This window comes from Centropristis striata, chromosome 7 (assembly GCF_030273125.1).
Source record: "Centropristis striata isolate RG_2023a ecotype Rhode Island chromosome 7, C.striata_1.0, whole genome shotgun sequence".
NCBI classification, from domain to species: Eukaryota; Metazoa; Chordata; class Actinopteri; order Perciformes; family Serranidae; genus Centropristis; species Centropristis striata.
In genome coordinates, this window is record NC_081523.1 from 25,641,034 (window position 1) to 25,661,530 (window position 20,497).

Here is a 20,497-nt window from a genome sequence, read left to right on the forward strand (position 1 = left end):
TGAACCGTTATAATGGTATCAGATAATGCAGGATACATTGAGCAGCAATGTATCTCTTCTTAAATCAGTGACAGAGTTAGTGCCCTCTAGAGTGGCTCTAACATTAAGATAACATGATGCAGTGCCATAAAGACAGCCCTACATGCTAGAAAACTCTCTGCAAGTGGGTGACCTTAAGCATGCAGGCTGGTGTTGTTTTAAAAAAAAAAAATCAGTCAACTGGAACGTGTAGGCTGGTAACTTTTAGGCTGTAAAGAAAATGACTTGTGGAAGTGATGGATGTGGGAGTAACCACAGAGGGGAAGACTCAATGGCATCAATTATCTGGACAAGAGCTCCATCGTGTGGCCTTTTGGTGTTAGTGAAACTTGTACAGGAAACTCATAAAAGCTACTGTAAAGCTCAGCTTTGTGGAGGCTGCTGTAGGAACGAGTTTTCAGAGTAACTGGCTCTTGATGTATTTTTGTAGATTAAACTTTACCTGGCAGTATTAAAAACAATAATTAATAACATAACATATTACATTATTATTATTTTAACATAAGTATAATGCAATAATATCATGTTTATCATCCTAACATGGGCCCTTCGTCTAATGTTAATATAGCACTGAATGTTAGCTGTATATCTATTGGCTCTCACGTATGCACGTAAACACTGACTCACACACACACACAGATAGACACACACACAGATAGACACAGACACACACACAGACACACACAGACACACACACACATGCACACACACACACACACACACACACACACACACACACACACACACACACAGAAGCCTAATTAACATATGGAACTGAATGCATTCTAGAGGAGAACTGTTTAGTCTTCCATAGAATCAATATGATTGTTATTGAGAATGTTGGCACTCCATAAGGTTGCCTCTCACACAGTCAGACAACTCAGTTTGCAAGTGTTAGTGGACCATTCCTCTGATCGGGAGACCCACACCACACCTTCATTTGTTCATGCGGCCATCCAGTGGCGACCACAGACTGTATGCCGATCCACAGACAGTGCCTGAGTACGCTTATCATGGAGGCCGTGAGTTGAAATACTTTAGAAATCTCTGCTGCCCTGGTGAGTACCTCTGAGACTTTTACACCATCACTGGTTCACTGAGGCATTGCCAACAAGCTAATATTGAGTGACATTTTCACTATATATTAATCAACTGTGACAGACGTTTGACTTTGCAATGTTTCAAGGTGATTTAAAGGAAAACAGTGTTCTTTTTCTGTCCACACGGGTTAATGGTCAAATATTAACACAGATTTAAGAAACACAAAAGTACAACATATGAAAACTTTGCTACAAGAAATCTTAAGTTAATGTATGTTTTGTTTTGATAAAGTCATCTGATTTTAATGTTGAAATGAATACTAAGAACCATTATGGTTTGTAATTGGCCTGGCTGCTCTCTACAGCAACTCCCTGATATAATATGAAGAGTTAACATAAATATTAACATTTATAACACATGTCTGCCTAATCACTGACAAAGTGATGGACCAAGACATTAAGATCCTTCACTTAGATACAACTTGCAATAGTGGAGAGTATTAGGTTGATGTTTTACTTTAGTAAAAGTAGGGAAGTGTAACACAGTAGTGATACCACAGTGAACATTTTATGTTACAAGCAAGTCTTTTAAGCTACATTTATAAAATTATTAAAAGTAGCACTAATTACAGCCTACTGTATCATATAATATGATTGTTCTGTATTTTAATGCACTTTATTTCACCATTCAATTAGTTTAGCTGGATGCATTGTATTTAATTTCACTGTGTCACCTGTAGTGTTAGTCTAGTTGTATTTCATCTATATTTTGGATTATATTGTTATGATATTTTGTATTCGGTTTCCTTTGGTATTTTAAAATGTATTTTTATGTATTGGTTATGTATGTATTGCATATATTGTCTTCAACTGATCCCTTTAGGACATTTCTATTGTCTTTTTTTAGTTACTGTGAGCTGTAAATGGATTTTTTTCCTTTCTATATAAACACATATAATTTTTATATTTTAGTTTAGTTGTTTATTGTCTTTGATCTGACATTCTTTGACTGTGTTTGCATGTATTTTACTTCACATTTCACTGGATGCAATTTCACCGTCTCACATGTAGTGTATACTTTTTTATTCTAAAATCTGTTAACAGAAATAATAGAAAATAACATTTTATATTATATGGTTTAGTTCTTTTCTATTAAGTTTGCTTTAGTATTTTATTTTTAATTTTTATGTGTTGTATAATTCAATAGTTTATCTTATACTGTTCAGTTTTCCCTTTCGGTACTGTAGTTTAATGTGTTTTAATTTAATCTCTTAAATACTTTATTGGATGCATTTATGTTACTTTATTCTATGTTACTGTGCCGCTTATTTTATTCATTATGTCACATTTCGTGGCAGGTTTTCATCACATATTCTATTTGATCTGTTTTATATTACAATGTCTAGTTATTTATATTTTAAGTTTGATTTGGCATTTTATTATGTATTTTTCTGTATTATTTCTGTTTTTCTCTATTTTTATTTTTGTATATGTATATTCTTTTTACGGTTTGATTTTTCCACATCTTGAAGGTTTCCGTTGATCCATTGTTTTTGTTTAATTGTTTATTCATTTTAACTTGACATATTGATTTACTTGAACTGTATATTGCTGCATTTCAGTTCAGTAAATACTATTAATAGATAGAGTTTATGTAGTTGTATTTTAATTTGTATTGTCTATGACTGTTTTATCCATTAGTGTATCTTTATTGTATTTATTTATTTATTGTGAACTCTCAATTGAATCACTTGAACTTAATTTTTTTGCTTTTAAAGGGTATTTTGTTTTGTTTTTGCCTTTTCTGTTAAGTTCTACTAGTATGTCTTCTATTGTTAATGACAATGTGGCTTAATAGCACTGAATGGTAGCTGTATATCTATTAAGCTAGCTAGCAGGAAGCTATAGCTCTCTCTCTCACACACACACACACACACACACACACACACAGACACACACACAGACACACACACACACACACACACACACACACACACATACACACACACACACACACACACACACAGAAGCCTAATTAACATATGGAACTGAATGCATTCTAGAGGAGAACTGTTTAGTCTTCCATAGAATCTATATGATTGTTATTGAGAATGTTGGCACTCCATAAGGTTGCCTCTCACACAGTCAGACAACTCAGTTTGCAAGTGTTAGTGGACCATTCCTCTGATCGGGAGACCCACACCACACCTTCATTTGTTCATGCGGCCATCCAGTGGCGACCACAGACTGTATGCCGATCCACAGACAGTGCCTGAGTACGCTTATCATGGAGGCCGTGAGTTGAAATACTTTACAAATCTCTGCTGCCCTGGTGAGTACCTCTGAGACTTTTACACCATCACTGGTTCACTGAGGCATTGCCAACAAGCTAATATTGAGTGACATTTTCACTATATATTAATCAACTGTGACAGACGTTTGACTTTGCAATGTTTCAAGGTGATTAAAAGGAAAACAGTGTTCTTTTTCTGTCCACACGGGTTAATGGTCAAATATTAACACAGATTTAAGAAACACAAAAGTACAACATATGAAAACTTTGCTACAAGAAATCTTAAGTTAATGTATGTTTTGTTTTGATAAAGTCATCTGATTTTAATGTTGAAATGAATACTAAGAACCATTATGGTTTGTAATTGGCCTGGCTGCTCTCTACAGCAACTCCCTGATATAATATGAAGAGTTAACATAAATATTAACATTTATAACACATGTCTGCCTAATCACTGACAAAGTGATGGACCAAGTCATTAAGATCCTTCCCTTTGATACAACTTGCAATAGTGGAGAGTATTAGGTTGATGTTTTACTTTAGTAAAAGTAGGGAAGTGTAACACAGTAGTGATACCACAGTGAACATTTTATGTTACAAGCAAGTCTTTTAAGCTACATTTATAAAATTATTAAAAGTAGCACTAATTACAGCCTACTATATAATATAATATGATTGTTCTGTATTTTAATGCACTTTATTTCACCATTCAATTAGTTTAGTTGGATGCATTGTATTTAATTTCACTGTGTCACCTGTAGTGTTAGTCTAGTTGTATTTCATCTATATTTTGGATTATATTGTTACGATATTTTGTATTCGGTTTCCTTTGGTATTTTAAAATGTATTTTTATGTATTGGTCATGTATGTGTTGCATATATTGTCTTCAACTGATCCCTTTAGGACATTTCTATTGTCTTTTTTTAGTTACTGTGAGCTGTAAATGGATTTTTTTCCTTTCTATATAAACACATATAATTTTTATATTTTAGTTTAGTTGTTTATTGTCTTTGATCTGACATTCTTTGACTGTGTTTGCATGTATTTTACTTCACATTTTACTGGATGCAATTTCACCGTGTCACATGTAGTGTATACTTTTTTATTCTAAAATCTGTGAACAGAAATAATAGAAAATAACATTTTATATTATATGGTTTAGTTCTTTAATATTAAGTTTGCTTTAGTATTTTATTTTTCATTTTTATGTGTTGTATGATTTCAATAGTTTATCTTATACTGTTCAGTTTTCCCTTTCGGTACTGTAGTTTAATGTGTTTTAATTTAATCTCTTAAATACTTTATTGGATGCATGTATGTGACTTTATTCTATGTTACTGTGCCGCTTATTTTATTCATTGTGTCACATTTCGTGGCAGGTTTTCATCACATATTCTATTTGATCTGTATTATATTACAATGTCTAGTTTTTTCATTTTAAGTTTGATTTGGCATTTTATTGTGTATTTTTCTGTATTATTTCTGTTTTTCTCTATTTTTATTTTTGTATATGTATATTCTTTTTACGATTTGATTTTCCCACATCTTGAAGGTTTCCGTTGATCCATTGTTTTTGTTTAATTGTTTATTTATTTTGACTTGACATATTGATTTACTTGAACTGTATATTGCTGGATTTAAGTTCAGTAAATACTATTAATGGATAGAGTTTATGTAATTGTATTTTAATTTGTATCGTATTTGACTGTTTTATCCATTAGTGTATCTTTATTGTATTTATTTATTGTGAACTCTAAATTGAATCACTTGAACTTAATTTTTTGTTTTTATAGGGTTTTTATAGGGTTTTTTTGCTTTGTTTTTGCCTTTTCTGTTAAGTTGTACCAGTATGTCTTCTATTGTTAATGTCAATGTGACTTAATAGCACTGAATGGTAGCTGTATATCTATGAAGCTAGCTAGCAGGAAGCTATAGCTCTCTCTCTCTCACACACACACACACACACACACACACACACAGAAGCCTAATTAACATATGGAACTGAATGCATTCTAGAGGAGAATTGTTTAGTCTTCCATAGAATCAATATGATTGTTATTGAGAATGTTGGCACTCCATAAGGTTGCCTCTCACACAGTCAGACAACTCAGTTTGCAAGTGTTAGTGGACCATTCCTCTGATCGGGAGACCCACACCACACCTTCATTTGTTCATGCGGCCATCCAGTGGCGACCACAGACTGTATGCCGATCCACAGACAGTGCCTGAGTACGCTTATCATGGAGGCCGTGAGTTGAAATACTTTACAAATCTCTGCTGCCCTGGTGAGTACCTCTGAGACTTTTTAACCATCACTGGTTCACTTCTGTTTTAGTGTATGGTTTTATACTTTCTGTTAAGCTTCCTTTTTATTTCAATAATTTAATTGTATTCATATTTTTATTTTCATAGTGCGACTTTGACTGTTCTTTCCCCCCTTTTTTTTCTGTTTTTCTATCATTAATCTTCCACTTTTCCTTTATTTCTATTTCCTCTTTTTATGTGTACAGTTTTATACTTTTCTGTTAAGTTTCCTCTTTCCTCTAATGTCATGTATGTTGTCTGTTCTTTTTCCACTTTTTGTCTAATTCCTCTTTGATCTGTATAGTTTTGTACTTCTGTTAATTATCCTTTTTATTTAATACTTAAGTTTTCTTTATTTTTTTATTTTCATTGTTTATCTTTTACTGTTTATTCCCCTTTTCATGTATTTCGATTCTTAATCTTCCACTTTTACTTTTTTCTATTTTCTTCTTTTTATGAGTTTAGTTTTATACCTTTCTGTTAATGATCCTTTTTAGTTATGAATTAAGTACATTTTTATTTACATTGTTTGTCTTTTACTGTCCTTTTCCCCCTTTTTTCTGTATTTCTATTCTTAATCTTCCACTTCTCCTTTATTTCTATATCCTCTTTTTATGTGTATAGTTTTATACTTTTCTTTTAAGTTTCCTCTTTCCTCGAATGTCATGTATGTTGTCTGTTCCATTTCCGCTCTATTTTCTATTTCTTCTTTTTATGTGTGTAGTTTTATAGTATTTCTGGTAAGTTTCCTTTTTATTTAATAATTTAGTTTTCTTTATTTTTTATTTTCATTGTTTGTCTTTTACTGTTCTTTTCCCCCTTTTTTTCTATTTCCTCTTTATATGTGTACAGTTTTATACTTTTCAGTTAAGTTTCCTCTTTCCTCCAATGTCATGTGTGTTGTCAGCCCGTCCAAATGTATAAAACACCCACAAACAGTATGACAGATGTAAACAGGACAGGAAGACAGAGTATGAATAGAGAGAAATTCAGCACATGTGAGGAGACGAAAGGAGAAATAAAAAAAACCTCAGTATCATAAGCATGATACACTTCACCATATGAACAGCAACTTTTCATTTTTTACTTAAATTTTCATTATTTTGTCTTTTCATTGTTTGTCTTTTACTGTCCTTTCCCCCCCTTTTTCTGTTTTTCTATCATTAATCTTCCACTTTTCCTTTATTTCTATTTCCTCTTTTTATGTGTGTAGTTTTATACTTTTCTGTTAAGTTCCTTCTTTATTTAAAAATTTACTTTTCATTATTTTTTTAATTACATTGTTTGTCTTTTACTGTCCTTTCCCCCCTTTTTTTCTGTATTTCTATTCTTAATCTTCCACTTTTACTTTATTTCTATTTCCTCTTTTTATGTGTATAGTTTTATACTTTTCTGTTAAGTTTCCTCTTTCCTCTAATGTCATGTATGTTGTCTGTTCCTTTTCCGCTCTATTTTCTATTTTCTTCTTTTTATGTGTGTAGTTTTATAGTATTTCTGTTAACTTTCCTTTTTATTTAATGATTTAGTTTTCTTTATTTTTTTAATTTCATTGTTTGTCTTTGACTGTTCTTTTCCCACTTTTTTCTATTTTCTTCTTTTTAGGTGTGTAGTTTTATACTTTTCTGTTAAGTTTCCTCTTTCCTCTAATGTCATGTATGTTGTCTGTTCCTTTTCCGCTCTATTTTCTATTTCTTCTTTTTATGTGTGCAGTTTTATAGTATTTATGTTAAGTTTCCTTTTTATTTAATAATTTATTTTTATTTTTATTTCATTGTTTGTCTTTTACTGTATTTCCCCCTTTTTTCTTTATTTCTATTCTTACTCTTCCACTTTTCCTTTATCTCTATTTCCTCTTTTATGTGTAGTTTTATACTTTTCTGTTAAGTGTCCTCTTTATTTAATAATTTACTTTTCTTCATTTTTTTATTTTCATTGTTTGTCTTTTACTGTTCTTTCCCCCCTTTTTTCTATTTCCTCTTTTTATGTGTACAATTTTATACTTTTCTGTTAAGTTTCCTCTTTCCTCTAATGTCATGTATGTTGTCTGTTCCTTTTCCGCTCTATTTTCTATTTCTTCTTTTTATGTGTGTAGTTTTATAGTATTTCTGTGAAGTTTCCTTTTTAGTTAATACTTAAGTTTTCTTTATTTTTTCTTTTCATTGTTTGTCTTTTACTGTCCATTTCCCCCTTTTTTTCTGTATTTCTATTTTTAATCTTCCACTTTTCCTTTATTTCTATTTCCTCTTTGTATATGTACAGCTTTATACTTTTCTGTTAAGTTTCCTCTTTCCTCTAATGTCATGTATGTTGTCTGTTCTTTTTCCACTCTTTTTTTTCTAATTCCTTTTATCTGTATAGTTTTGTACTTCTTCTGTTAAGTTTCCTTTATAGTTAATACTTAAGTTTTCTTCATTTTTTTTATTGTTTGTCTTTTCCTGTTCTTTTTCCCTTTTTTCTGTATTTCCATTCTTAATCTTCCACTTTTCCTTTATTTCTATTTCCTCTTTGTATGTGTACATTTTTATACTTTTCAGTTAAGTTTCCTCTTTCCTCCAATGTCATGTGTGTTGTCAGCCCGTCCAAATGTATAAAACACCCACAAACAGTATGACAGAGTTAAACAGGACAGGAAGACAGAGTATGAATAGAGAGAAATTCAACACATGTGAGGAGAGGAAAGGAGGAAAAAAAATAATAACCTCACTAACATAAGCATAATACACTTCACCACATGAACAGACTTATAAGGCCAAATAGTAAATAAATATAATGTTTAGGCTGGGGCCCAATAATGAACTAAAATAAAATGTTTTATGCTTTTCTGTTAACTTTCCTCTTTGCTCTAATGTAATGTATGTTGTCTTTTACTGTTCTTTTCCCCCTTTTTTCTATTTTCTTCTTTTTATGTGTGTAGTTTTATAGTATTTCTGTTAATTCTGTTTTTTTTATTTCATTGTTTGTCTTTTACTGTTCTTTTTTCCCTTTTTTCTGTATTTCTATTCTTAATCTTCCACTTTTCCTTTATTTCTATTTCCTCTTTTTATGTGTATAGTTTTGCACTTCTTCTGTTAAGTTTCCTTTTTATTTAATAATTTACTTTTCTTTATTTTTTAAATTACATTGTTTGTCTTTTACTGTCCCTTTCCCCCTTTTTTCTGTATTTCTATTCTTAATCTTCCACTTTTCCTTTATTTCTATTTCCTCTTTTTATGTGTACAATTTTATTCTTTTCTGTTAAGTTTCCTCTTTCCTCTAATGTCATGTATGTTATCTGTTCCTTTTCCGATCTATATTCTATTTTCTTCTTTTTATGTGTGTAGTTTTATAGTAAATTGTTAAGTTTCCTTTTTATTTAATAATTTAGTTTTATTTATTTTTTAATTTCATTGTTTGTCTTTTACTGTTCTTTTCCCCCTTTTTTCTGTATTTCTATACTTAATCTTCCACTTTTCCTTTATTTCTATTTGCTCTTTTTATGTGTGTAGTTTTGTAGTATTTCTGTTTAGTTTCCTTTTTATTTAATAATTTAGTTTACTTTATTTTTTATTTTCATTCTTTATCTTTTACTGTTCTTTTTCCCCTTTTTTTCTTTTTTTCTATCATTAATCTTCCACTTTTCCTTTATTTCTATTTCCTCTTTTTATGTGTATAGTTTTATACTTTCTGTTAAGTTTCCTCTTTCCTCTAATGTCATGTATGTTGTCTGTTCCTTTTCCGCTTTATTTTCTATTTTCTTCTTTTTATGTGTGTAGTTTTATAGTATATCTGTTAACTTTCCTTTTTATTTAATGATTAAGTTTTCTTTAATTTTTTAATTTTATTGTTTGTCTTTTACTGTTCTTTTCCCACTTTTTTCTATTTTCTTCTTTTTAGGTGTGTAGTTTTTTACTTTTCTGTTAAGTTTCCTATTTCCTCTAATGTCATGTATGTTGTCTGTTCCTTTTTTTCGCTCTATTTTCTATTTCTTCTTTTTATGTGTGTAGTTTTATAGTATTTCTGTGAAGTTTCCTTTTTAGTTAATACTTAAGTTTTCTTTCTTTTTTTATTTTCATTGTTTTTCTTTTACTGTTCTTTCCCCCCTTTTTTAGTAGTTAGTAGTTTTATAGTTTTTCTGTTAAGTATTTTAACTTGACATATTGATTTACTTGAGCTGTATATTGCTACATTTCAGTTCAGTAAATATTATTAATGGATAGAGTTTATGTAATTGTATTTTAATTTGTATTGTCTTTGACTGTTTATCCATTAGTGTATCTTCATTGTATTTGTTTATTGTGAACGCTCAATTGAATCACTTGAACTTAATGTTTTGCTTTTATAGGGTTTTTTGCTTTGTTCTTGCCTTTTCTGTTGAGTTCTACCAGTATGTCTTCTATTGTTCATGTCAATGTGACTTAATAGCACTGAATGGTAGCTGTATATCTATTAAGCTAGCTAGCAGGAAGCTATAGCTCTCACATACACACACACACACACACACACACACACACACACACACAGAAGCCTAATTAACATATGGAACTGAATGCATTCTAGAGGAGAACTGTTTAGTCTTCCATAGAATCAATATGATTGTTATTGAGAATGTTGGCACTCCATAAGGTTGCCTCTCACACAGTCAGACAACTCAGTTTGCAAGTGTTAGTGGACCATTCCTCTGATCGGGAGACCCACACCACACCTTCATTTGTTCATGCGGCCATCCAGTGGCGACCACAGACTGTATGCCGATCCACAGACAGTGCCTGAGTACGCTTATCATGGAGGCCGTGAGTTGAAATACTTTACAAATCTCTGCTGCCCTGGTGAGTACCTCTGAGACTTTTACACCATCACTGGTTCACTGAGGCATTGCCAACAAGCTAATATTGAGTGACATTTTCACTATATATTAATCAACTGTGACAGACGTTTGACTTTGCAATGTTTGAAGGTGATTTAAAGGAAAATAGTGTTCTTTTTCTGTCCACACGGGTTAATGGCCAAATATTAACACAGATTTAAGAAAAACAAAAATACAATGTATGAAAACTTTGCTACAAGCAATCTTAAGTTAATGTATGTTTTGTTTTGATAAAGTCATCTGATTTTAATGTTGAAATTAATACTAAGGACCATTATGGTTTGTAATTGGCCTGGCTGCTCTCTGCAGCAACTCTCTGATATGATATGAAGAGTTAAGCAGTGGGCTTTAACATTCATAACACATGTCTGCCTAATCACTGACAAAGTGATGGACCAAGTCATTAAGATCCTTCCCTTTGATACAACTTGCAATAGTGGAGAGTATTAGGTTGATGTTTTACTTTAGTAAAAGTAGGGAAGTGTAACACAGTAGTGATACCACAGTGAACATTTTATGTTACAAGCAAGTCTTTTAAGCTACATTCATAAAATTATTAATAGTAGCACTAATTACAGCCTACTGTATCATATAATATGATTTATGATATTTGGCATTTTTGTTCTGTTTTTTAATGCACTTTATTTCACCATTAAATTAGTTTAGTTGGATGCATTTTATTTAATTTCACTGTGTCACCTGTAGTGTTAGTCTAGTTCAATTTCATCTATATTTTGTATTATATTGTGAAAATATTTTGTATTAGGTTTCCTTTGGTATTTTAAAATGTATTTTTATGTTTTGGGTATGTATGTATTGCATATATTGTCTTCAACTGATCCATTTAGGACATTTCTATTGTCTTTTTTTTTTGTTACTGTGAGCTGTAAATTTATTTTTTTTCCTTTCTATATGAACACATATAATTTTTTATATACTTTTATTTTATATATTTTTTATACTTTTCTGTTAAGTTCCCTCTTTATTTAATATAATATAATTTACTTTTCTTTATTTTTTTAATTACATTGTTTGTCTTTTACTGTCCTTTTCCCCCTTTTTTTCTGTATTTCTATTCTTAATCTTCCACTTTTCCTTTATTTCTATTTCCTCTTTTTATTTGTACAGTTTTATACTTTTCAGTTAAGTTCCCTCTTTATTTAAAAATCTACTTTTCTTTGTTTTTTAATTACATTGTTTGTATTTTACTGTCCTTTTCCCCATTTCTTCTGTATTTCTATTCTTAATTTTCCACTTTTCCTTTATTTCTATTTCCTCTTTTTATTTGTACAGTTTCATACTTTTCAGTTAAGTTTCCTCTTTATTTAATAATTTCGTTTTCTTTTTTTATTTCATTATTTGTCTTTTACGATTCTTTTTTCCCTTTTTTCTGTATTTCTATTCTTAATCTTCCACTTTTCCTTTATTTCTATTTCCTCTTTTTATTTGTACAGTTTTATAATTTTCAGTTAAGTTTCCACCTTATTTAATAATTTAGTTTTCTTCATTTTTTATTTTCATTGTTTGTCTTTTACTCTTCTTTTCCCCCTTTTTTTCTGTTTTTCTATCATTTATCTTCCACTTTTCCTTTATTTCTATTTCCTCTTTTTATTTGTACAGTTTTATACTTTTCAGTTAAGTTTCCTCTTTCCTCCAATGCCATGTGTGTTGTCAGCCCGTCCAAACGTATAAAACACCCACAAACAGTATGACAGAGTTAAACAAGACAGGAAGACAGAGTATGAATAGAGAGAAATTCAACACATGTGAGGAGAGGAAAGGAGGGGAAAAAAATAACCTCAGTAGCATAAGCATAATACACTTCACCATATGAACAGCAACTTTTAATTTTTTACTTAAGTTTTCTTTATTTTTTTCTTTTCATTGTTTGTCTTTTCCTGTCCTTTCCCCCCTTTTTTTCTGTTTTTCTATCATTAATCTTCCACTTTTCCTTTATTTCTATTTCCTCTTTTTATGTGTGTAGTGTTATACTTTTCTGTTAAGTTTCCTATTTCTTCTAATGTCATGTATGTTGTCAGTTCCTTTTTTTCGTTCTATTTTCTATTTCTTCTTTTTATGTGTGTAGTTTTATAGTATTTCTGTGAAGTTTCCTTTTTAGTTAATACTTAAGTTTTCTTTAGTTTTTATTTTCATTGTTTGTCTTTTACTGTTCTTTTCCCCCTTTTTTAGTAGTTAGTAGTTTTATAGTATTTCTGTTAAGTATTTTAACTTGACATATTGATTTACTTGAGCTGTATATTGCTGCATTTCAGTTCAGTAAATATTATTAATGGATAGAGTTTATTTTATATATTTTTTATACTTTTCTGTTAAGTTCACTCTTTATTTAATAATTTACTTTTCTTTATTTTTTTAATTACATTGTTTGTTTTTACTGTCCTTTTCCCCCTTGTTTTCTGTATTTCTATTCTTAATCTTCCACTTTTCCTTTATTTCTATTTCCTCTTTTTATGTGTATAGTTTTGTACTTCTTCTGTTAAGTTTCCTTTTTATTTAATAATTTAGTTTTCTTCATTTTTTATTTTCATTGTTTGTCTTTTACTGTTCTTTTCCCCCTTTTTTCTGTATTTCTATTCTTAATCTTCCACTTTTCATTTATTTCTATTTCCTCTTTTTATTTGTACGGTTTTATACTTTTCAGTTAAGTTTCCTCTTTATTTAATAATTTAGTTTTCTTCATTTTTTTATTTTCATTGTTTGTCTTTTACTCTTCTTTTCCCCCTTTTTTTCTGTTTTTCTATCATTAATCTTCCACTTTTCCTTTATTTCTATTTCCTCTTTTTATTTGTACAGTTTTATACTTTTCAGTTAAGTTTCCTCTTTATTTAATAATTTAGTTTTCTTCATATTTTTATTTTCATTGTTTGTGTTTTACTCTTCTTTTCACCCTTTTTTTCTGTTTTTCTATTCTTAATCTTCCACTTTTCCTTTATTTCTATTTCCTCTTTTTATTTGTACAGTTTTATACTTTTCAGTTAAGTTTCCTCTTTATTTAATAATTTAGTTTTCTTCATATTTTTATTTTCATTGTTTGTGTTTTACTCTTCTTTTCACCCTTTTTTTCTGTTTTTCTATAATTAATCTTCAACTTTTCCTTTATTTCTATTTCCTCTTTTTATGTGTATAGTTTTGTACTTCTTCTGTTAAGTTTCCTCTTTATTTAATAATTTAGTTTTCTTCATTTTTTTATTTTAATTGTTTGTCTTTTACTCTTCTTTTCCCCCTTTTTTCTGTTTTTCTATCATTAATCTTCCACTTTTCCTTTATTTCTATTTCCTCTTTTCATTTGTACAGTTTTATACTTTTCAGTTAAGTTTGCTCTTTATTTAATAATTTAGTTTTCTTTTTTTTATTTCATTGTTTGTCTTTTACTGTTCTTTTCCCCCTTTTTTCTGTATTTCTATTCCTAATCTTCCAATTTTCCTTTATTTCTATTTCCTCTTTTTATGTGAATAGTTTTATACTTTTCTGTTAAGTTTCCTCTTTCCTCTAATGTCATCTATGTTGTCTGTTCCTTTTCCGCTCTATTTTCTATTTTCTTCTTTTTATGTGTGTAGTTTTATAGTTTTTCTGTTAACTTTCCTTTTTATTTAATTATTTAGTTTTCTGTTTTTTTATTTCAGTGTTTGTCTTTTACTGTTCTTTTCCCCCTTTTTTTCCTGTTTTTCTATCATTTATCTTCCACTTTTCCTTTATTTCTATTTCCTCTTTTTATTTGTACAGTTTTATACTTTTCAGTTAAGTTTCCTCTTTCCTCCAATGTCATGTGTGTTGTCAGCCCGTCCAAATGTATAAAACACCCACAAACAGTATGACAGAGTTAAACAGGACAGCAAGACAGAGTATGAATAGAGAGAAATTCAACACATGTGAGGAGAGGAAAGGAGGAAAAAAAATAATAACTTCACTAACATAAGCATAATACACTTCACCACATGAACAGACTTATAAGGCCTAATAGTAAATAAATATAATGTTTAGGCTGGGGCCCAATAATGAACTAAAATAAAATGTTTTATGCTTTTCTGTTAACTTTCCTCTTTGCTCTAATGTAATGTATGTTGTCTTTTACTGTTCTTTTCCCCCTTTTTTCTATTTTCTGTTTTTTACGTGTGTAGTTTTATAGTATTTCTGTTAACTTTCCTTTTTATTTAATGATTTAGTTTTCTGTTTTTTTTATTTCATTGTTTGTCTTTTACTGTTCTTTTTTCAATTTTTTCTGTATTTCTATTCTTAATCTTCCACTTTTCCTTTATTTCTATTTCCTCTTTTTATGTGTATAGTTTTGTACTTCTTCTGTTACGTTTCCTTTTTATTTAATATTTTACTTTTCTTTATTTTTTAAATTACATTGTTTGTCTTTTACTGTCCTTTTTCACCTTTTTTTCCCCTGTATTTCTATTCTTAATCTTCCACTTTTCCTTTATTTCTATTTCCTCTTTTTATGTGAATAGTTTTATACTTTTCTGTTAAGTTTCCTCTTTCCTCTAATGTCATGTATGTTGTCTGTTCCTTTTCCGCTCTATTTTCTATTTTCTTCTTTTTATGTGTGTAGTTTTATAGTATTTCTGTTAACTTTCCTTTTTATTTAATTATTTAGTTTTCTTTATTTTTTAAATTTCATTGTTTGTCTTTAACTGTTCTTTTCCCCCTTTTTTCTGTTTTCTTCTTTTTATGTGTAGTTTTATACTTTTCTGTTAAATTTCCTCTTTATTAAAAAATTTACTTTTCACTTTTTTTTAATTTCTATTCTTAATCTTCCACTTTTCCTTTATTTCTATTTCCTCTTTTTATGTGTATAGTTTTGTACTTCTTCTGTTACGTTTCCTTTTTATTTAATATTTTACTTTTCTTTATTTTTTTAATTAGATTGTTTGTCTTTCACTGTCTTTTCCCCCCTTTTTTTCTGTATTTCTATCATTAATCTTCCACTTTTCCTTTATTTCTATTTCCTCTTTTTATATGAATAGTTTTATACTTTTCTGTTAAGTTTCCTCTTTCCTCTATTGTCATGTATGTTGTCTGTTCCTTTTCCGCTCTATTTTCTATTTTCTTCTTTTTATGTGTGTAGTTTTATAGTATTTCTGTTAACTTTCATCTTTGTTTAATAATTTAGTTTTCTTTTTTTTATTTCATTGTTTGTCTTTTACTGTTCTTTTCCCCCTGTTTTCTGTATTTCTATTCTTAATCTTCCACTTTTCCTTTATTTCTATTTGCTCTTTTTATTTGTACAGTTTTATACTTTTGAGTTACGTTTCCTCTTTATTTAATAATTTAGTTTTCTTCATTTTTTTTATTTTCATTGTTTGTCTTTTACTCTTCTTTTCACCCTTTTTTTCTGTTTTTCTATCATTTATCTTCCACTTTTCCTTTATTTCTATTTCCTCTTTTTATGTGTACAGTTTTATACTTTTCTGTTCAGTTTCCTCTTTCCTCTAATGTCATGTATGTTGTCTGTTCCTTTTCTGCTCTATATTCTATTTTCTTCTTTTTATGCGTAGTTTTATAGTATTTCTGTTAACTTTCCTTTTTATTTAATGATTTAGTTTTCTTTATTTTTTTAATTTCATTGTATGTCTTTTAATCTTCTTTTCCCCCTTTTTTCTGTATTTCTATTCTTAATCTTCCAATTTTCCTTTATTTCTATTTCCTTTTTTTATTTGTACAGTTTTATACTTTTCAGTTAAGTTTCCTCTTTATTTAATAATTTACTTTTCTTTGTTTTTTAATTACATTGTTTGTCTTTTACTGTCCTTTTCCCCCTTTTTTCTGTATTTCTATTCTTAATCTTCCACTTTTCCTTTATTTCTATTTCCTCTTTTTATTTGTACAGTTTTATACTTTTCTGTTAAGTGTCCTCGTTATTTAATAATTTAGTTTTCTTTTTTTATTTCATTGTTTGTCTTTTACTGTTCTTTTCCCCCCTTTTTTCTGTATTTCTATTCTTAATCTTCCACTTTTCCTTTATTTCTATTTCCTCTTTTTATTTGTACAGTTTTATACTTTTCAGTTAAGTTTCCTCTTTCCTCCAATGTCATGTGTGTTGTCAGCCCGTCCAAATGTATAAAACACCCACAAACAGTATGACAGAGTTAAACAGGACAGGAAGACAGAGTATGAATAGAGAGAAATTCAACACATGTGAGGAGAGGAAAGGAGGAAAAAAAATAATAACCTCACTAACATAAGCATAATACACTTCACCACATGAACAGACTTATAAGGCCTAATAGTAAATAAATATAATGTTTAGGCTGGGGCCCAATAATGAACTAAAATAAAATGTTTTATGCTTTTCTGTTAACTTTCCTCTTTGCTCTAATGTAATGTATGTTGTCTTTTACTGTTCTTTTCCCCCTTTTTTCTATTTTCTTCTTTTTACGTCTGTAGTTTTATAGGATTTCTGTTAAGTTAAATTTCATTGTTTGTCTTTTACTGTTAATTTCCCCCTTTTTTCTGTTTTTCTATTCTTAATCTTCCACTTTTCCTTCATTTCTATTTCCTCTTTTTATTTGTACAGTTTTATACTTTTCAGTTAAGTTTCCTCTTTATTTAAAAATTTAGTTTTCTTCATTTTTTTATTCTCATTGTTTGTCTTTTACTGTCCTTTTCCCCGTTTTTTCTGTATTTCTATTCTTAATCTTCCACTTTTCCTTTATTTCTATTTCCTCTTTTTATGTGTACAGTTTTATACTTTTCTGTTAAGTTTCCTCTTTCCTCTAATGTAATGTATGTTGTCTGTTCCTTTTCCGCTCTATTTTCTATTTTCTTCTTTTTATGTGTGTAGTTTTATAGTATTGCTGTTAACTTTCCTTTTTATTCAGTGATTTAGTTTTCTTTATTTTGTAAATTTTATTGTTCGTCTTTTACTGTTCTTTTCCCCCTTTTGTCTATTTTCTTCTATTTATGTGTGTAGTTTTATAGTATTTCTGTCAAGTTTCCCTTTTTATTTAATTATTTAGTTTTCTTTTTTTATTTCATTGTTTGTCTTTTACTCTTCTTTTCCCCCCTTTTTCTGTATTTCTATTCTTAATCTTCCACTTTTCCTTTATTTCTATTTCCTCTTTTTATTTGTACAGTTTTATACTTTTCAGTTAAGATTCCTCTTTATTTAATAATTTAGTTTTCTTCATTTTTTTATTTTCATTGTTTGTCTTTTACTCTTCTTTTCCCCCTTTTTTTCTGTTTTTCTATCATTTATCTTCCACTTTTCCTTTATTTCTATTTCCTCTTTTTATTTGTAGAGTTTTATACTTTTCTGTTAAGTTTCCTCTTTATTTAATAATTTACTTTTCTTTGTTTTTTAATTACATTGTTTGTCTTTTACTGTCCTTTTCCCCCTTTTTTTCTGTATTTCTATTCTTAATCTTCCACTTTTCCTTTATTTCTATTTCCTCTTTTTATTTGTACAGTTTTATACTTTTCAGTTAAGTTTCCTCTTTCCTCCAATGTCATGTGTGTTGTCAGCCCGTCCAAATGTATAAAACACCCACAAACAGTATGACAGAGTTAAACAGGACAGGAAGACAGAGTATGAATAGAGAGAAATTCAACACATGTGAGGAGAGGAAAGGAGGAAAAAAAATAATAACCTCACTAACATAAGCATAATACACTTCACCACATGAACAGAGTTATAAGGCCTAATAGTAAATAAATATAATGTTTAGGCTGGGGCCCAATAATGAACTAAAATAAAATGTTTTATGCTTTTCTGTTAACTTTCCTCTTTGCTCTAATGTAATGTATGTTGTCTTTTACTGTTCTTTTCCCCCTTTTTTCTATTTTCTTCTTTTTACGTGTGTAGTTTTATAGTATTTCTGTTAAGTTTCCTTTTTATTTAATAATTTACTTTTCTTCATTTTTTTATTTTCATTGTTTGTCTTTTACTCTTCTTTTCACCCTTTTTTTCTGTTTTTCTATCATTAATTTTCCACTTTTCCTTTATTTCTATTTCCTCTTTTTATTTTTACAGTTTTATACTTTTGAGTTAAGTTTCCTCTTTATTTAATAATTTAGTTTTCTTTTTTTTATTTCATTGTTTGTCTTTTACTGTTCTTTTCCCCCTTTTTTCTGTATTTCTATTCCTAATCTTCCAATTTTCCTTTATTTCTATTTTCTCTTTTTATGTGAATAGTTTTATACTTTTCTGTTAAGTTTCCTCTTTCCTCTAATGTCATGTATGTTGTCTGTTCCTCTTCCGCTCTATTTTCTTCTTTTTATGTGTGTAGTTTTATAGTATTTCTGTTAAGTTTCCTTTTTATTTAATGATTTAGTTTTCTGTTTTTTTTTTATTTCATTGTTTGTCTTTTACAGTTTTATACTTTTCTGTTAAGTCTTCTTTATTTAATAATTTAGTTTTCTTAATTTTTTTATTTTCATTGTTTGTCTTTTACTCTTCGTTTCCCCCTTTTTTCTGTTTTTCTATCATTAATCTTCCACTTTTCCTGTATTTCTATTTCCTCTTTTTATGTGTATAGTTTTATACTTTTCTGTTAAGTTTCCTCTTTATTTAATAATTTAGTTTTCTTTTTTTTATTTCATTGTTTGTCTTTTACTGTTCTTTTCCCCCTTTTTTCTATTTTCTTCTTTTTACGTGTGTAGTTTTATAGTATTTCTGTTAAGTTTCCTTTTTATTTAATAATTTACTTTTCTTCATTTTTTTATTTTCATTGTTTGTCTTTTACTCTTCTTTTCCCCCTTTTTTCTGTTTTACAGTTTTATACTTTTCAGTTAAGTCTTCTTTATTTAATAATTTAGTTTTCTTAATTTTTTTATTTTCATTGTTTGTCTTTTACTCTTCGTTTCCCCCCTTTTCTGTATTTCTATTCTTAATCTTCCACTTTTCCTTTATTTCTATTTCCTCTTTTTATGTGTATAGTTTTGTACTTTTCAGTTAAGTTTCCTCTTTCCTCCAATGTCATGTGTGTTGTCAGCCCGTCCAAATGTATAAAACACCCACAAACAGTATGACAGAGTTAAACAGGACAGGAAGACAGAGTATGAATAGAGAGAAATTCAACACGTGAGGAGAGGAAAGGAGGAAAAAAAAAAATAACCTCACTAACATAAGCATAATACACTTCACCACATGAACAGACTTATAAGGCCTAATAGTAAATAATATAATGTTTAGGCTGGGGCCCAATAATGAACTAAAATAAATCTAATGTTTACTTTTGAGTTAAGTTTCCTCTTTATTTAATAATTTAGTTTTCTTTATTTTTTTAATTCATTGTTTGTCTTTTACTGTCCTTTTCCCCCTTTTTTTCCTGTATTTCTATTCTTAATCTTCCACTTTTCCTTTATTTCTATTTCCTCTTTTTATTTGTACAGTTTTATACTTTTCTGTTAAGTTTCCTCTTTCCTCTAATGTCATGTATGTTGTCTGTTCCTTTTCCGCTCTATTTTCTATTTTCTTCTTTTTATGTGTGTAGTTTTATAGTATTTCTGTTAACTTTCCTTTTTATTTAATGATTTAGTTTTCTGATTTTTTTTTAATTTCATTGTTCGTCTTTTACTGTTCTTTTCCCCCTTTTTTCTGTATTTCTATTTTTAATCTTCCACTTTTCCTTTATTTCTATTTCCACTTTTTATTTGTACAGTTTTATACTTTTCTGTTAACTTTCATCTTTTTTTAATAATTTAGTTTTCTTTTTTTTATTTCATTGTTTGTCTTTTGCTCTTCTTTTCCCCCGTTTTTCTGTATTTCTATTCTTAATCTTCCACTTTTCCTTTATTTCTATTTCCTCTTTTTATTTGTACAGTTTTATACTTTTCAGTTAAGTTTCCTCTTTCCTCCAATGTCATGTGTGTTGTCAGCCCGTCCAAATGTATAAAACGCCCACAAACAGTATGACAGAGTTAAACAGGACAGGAAGACAGAGTATGAATAGAGAGAAATTCAACACGTGAGGAGAGGAAAGGAGGAAAAAAAATAATAACCTCACTAACAT

At 29.0% G+C, this 20,497-nt stretch overlaps 1 long non-coding RNA gene across 1 annotated transcript in view; it reads right to left on the bottom strand.

Annotated features, from left to right (window-relative positions):
- Window positions 1–20,497, bottom strand: part of LOC131975259 (uncharacterized) — an 83,592-nt gene that overhangs the window by 617 nt on the left and 62,478 nt on the right. The window lies entirely within an intron of this gene.